Source organism: Callithrix jacchus, chromosome 5 (assembly GCF_049354715.1).
Source record: "Callithrix jacchus isolate 240 chromosome 5, calJac240_pri, whole genome shotgun sequence".
Lineage (NCBI taxonomy): Eukaryota > Metazoa > Chordata > Mammalia > Primates > Cebidae > Callithrix > Callithrix jacchus.
The window spans coordinates 33,880,916-33,884,083 of record NC_133506.1 but is presented as its reverse complement, the minus strand read 5'-3'; the positions used below and the strand labels follow the sequence as shown (position 1 = coordinate 33,884,083).

The 3,168-nt window shown below is 49.1% G+C and overlaps 1 non-coding gene across 1 annotated transcript; it reads right to left on the bottom strand.

Moving 5' to 3' along the window:
• Window positions 1–2,021: 2,021 nt before the first annotated feature.
• LOC118154313 (small nucleolar RNA SNORA71) lies at window positions 2,022–2,153 on the bottom strand. Its single transcript, XR_004744184.1, has one exon. It is a non-coding gene; the product is annotated as a small nucleolar RNA SNORA71 (small nucleolar RNA).
• Window positions 2,154–3,168: the final 1,015 nt, after the last annotated feature.

Below are 3,168 nucleotides of genomic sequence, written 5' to 3'. Positions count from 1 at the left end.
CTCTGTTGCCGAGGCTGGAGTGCAGTGGTACTATCTCAGCTCACTGCGACCTCCGTCTCCTGTGCTTAAGTGATTCTCCTGCCTCAGCCTCCCAAGTAGCTGGGATTACAGGTGCCCACCACCATGCCCAGCTAATTTTTGTATTTTTAGTAGAGACGGAATTTCACCATGCTGGTCAGACTGGTCTCGAACTCCCGACCTCAAATGATCCACCCTCCTCCGCCTCCCAAAGTGCTGAGATTACAAGCATGAGACACTGTGCCTGGCCTGTAATCTCAATTGTCCTGTTTTTGTTTGTTTTTTGTTGTTGTTCTTCATTTTTTTAAAGCCCCCAAGAGCCAAGAGCAGACTGGGACAAAAGGAATTTTTCTTACATTTCAGAATTAAGCGACTGCTCTCCTGTTGCTACAATGAACATTTCTCTTTCTTCTTTTGTATCACATTTAAAGATCATCTATTACAGGCCATGCGATGAGATGGGAAATACTGTCGGCTGGGCACGGTGGCTCAAGCCTGTAATCCCAGCACTTTGGGAGGCCGAGGCGGGTGGATCACGAGGTCAAGAGATTGAGACCATCCTGGTCAACAAGGTGAAACCCCGTCTCTACTAAAACAAAAATTAGCAGGGCTTGGCGGTGTGCGCCTGTAATCCCAGCTACTCAGGAGGCTGAGGCTGAACCCAGGAGGCGGAGGTTACAGTGAGCCGAGATCGCGCCATTGCACTCCAGCCTGGGTAACAAGAGAGAAACTCCGTCTAAAAAAAAAAAAAAAAAAAGAGATGGGAACTACTGCCCCATCCGGTTTCTAACTTGTCCACATACCAGCGCAGGGGTCCACTCCCCATCCCTGCTGCCTCTTCCTCTTCTTCCTCTTTCTCCCCTAAACCCTTAACAACCTTTCTTTTGCAACTCTGAAGGACTCCTATTTGAGTACTTCAAAAACCTGCCAAGAGCCAGATGCAGTGGCATGCACCTATAGTCCTAGATACTGGGGAGGCTGAGGCAGAAGGCTACCTTAAGGCCAGAGAAGCATGGCAAGACCTTGTCTCCAAAAAAAAGAAAAAGTCACCAAGGTCCAAGCATGATGACTCACACTGGCAATCTTAGCACTTTGGGAGGTTGAGGTGGGAGGATTGCTTGAGCCCAGGAGTTGTAGACCAGCCTGGACAACATAGTGAGACCTCCTCTCTACAAATTTTTTAATTAGCCAGGTGTGGTGGCATGTGCTTGTAGATCCAGCTACTTGGGAGGCTGAGGCAGGAGTATCACTTGAGCCCAGAAGGTTGAGGCTGCGGTGAGCTCTGATTGTGCCACTGCATTCCAGCCTGAATGACAGAGCAAGGCCATGTTTCAAAAAAACCAAAAACAGGCCGGGTGCGGTGGCTCAAGCCTGTAATCCCAGCACTTTGGGAGGCCGAGGCAGGTGGATCACGAGGTCAAGAGATCGAGACCATCCTGGTAAACATGGTGAAACCCCGTCTCTACTAAAATTACCAAAAAAATTAGCTGGGCGTGGTGGCGGGTGCCTGTAATCCCAGCTACTCAGGAGGCTGAGGCAGGAGAATTGCCTGAGCCCAGGAGGCGGAGGTTGCCGTGAGCCAAGATTGTGCCATTGCACTCCAGCCTGGGTAACAAGAGCGAAACTCCATCTCAAAAAAAAAAAAAACAAAAAACAGAAAACCACCAAAGCATACCACACCTCCAAAAAGCCGTCTGTCTTTGGAAATCCTATCACCATCACTATATATACACGATGTTGTATGTATTCATATGCTCAGTTGTTAATTTCTGTACAATTCACCTGGCTAGTGAAACGTTACCTCATGTGCAGGGCTCATGGTCTGTGAGCCTCAGCCATCCCTTGAGTAACCTTGTCCTGGGGAACAAATTAGGAGTATTTGTTCCCCAGGACAAGGTTAATTACACACACAGCCTAATTTTTGCTAAGTCAAGCCAAGAAAGGCCAAACAAAATGATAGCTCATGATGCCCCAGAGGCTTGAAAGTGTTCACAGAAGTCGAATGTGAGAAAAGCAGAAGGGTTTCCAAGGATGGAGATGGACCCTCCAAACACAGAAATTCTCTGTGCAGTTCCCCTACCTGTACTATTGATGACCAATACACAGGAAGCTGATGATCACTTTCAGATGCAGACACAGAGAGAGAGCAGTGGGTGAGACAGGGCGGGAGGCAGATGCCCACGGCCATGTGGGAAAGAGCAGCCCACTGCTGGGCGCGGTGGCTCGCGCCTGTAATGCCAGCACTTTGGGAGGCCGAGGCGGGTGGATCACGAGGTCAAGAGATCGAGACCATCCTGGTCAACATGTGAAACCCTGTCTCTACTAAAAATACAAAAAATTAGCTGGGCATGGTGGCGCGTGCCTGTAATCCCAGCTACTCAGGAGGCTGAGGCAGGAGAATTGCCTGAACCCAGGAGGCAGAGGTTGCGGTGAGCCGAGATCACGCCATTGCACTCCAGTCTGGGTAACAAGAGCGAAACTCTGTCTCAAAAAAAAAAAAAAAAAAAAAAAAAAAGAGCAGCCCACCGAGCACAGAGCCCAGCAGCGGCCACCCCGTTCTCCAGACCCTGTCAGGTCAGATTTCCCTGCCAGGAGGAATTAAAGGGAATACACTTCTGGTAAAAGAGCGGGGAGACTCTTGGCTCTGGAAAAGATCAGGATTGTAGTTACAAGAACAATGGCAACAAATGGTGGGAACTCCTTTCCCTCATAGCTTCGTTTTTGGGATGATTAAACTGAGGTTAAGAACAGGACACAGAACTAGATCACGGCAGAGTGGATTGGGACCCAAGTGTCTCTGATGCTTCATCATTGTTATTTTATTTTTTATTTTTTTGAGATGGAGTTTCGCTCTTGTTACCCAGGCTGGAGTGCAATGGCGCGATCTCGGCTCACTGCCACCTCCGCCTCCTGGATTCAGGCAATTCTCCTGCCTCAGCCTCCTGAGTAGCTGGGATTACAGGCACGCGCCACTATGCCCAGCTAATTTTTTGTATTTTTAGTAGAGACGGGGTTTCACCCTGTCGACCAGGATGGTCTCGATCTGTTGACCTCGTGATCCACCCGCCTCGGCCTCCCAAAGTGCTGGGATTACAGGCTTGAGCCACCGTGCCTGGCCCCTGTTATTTTATTTTTAAATTTTTATTTTAT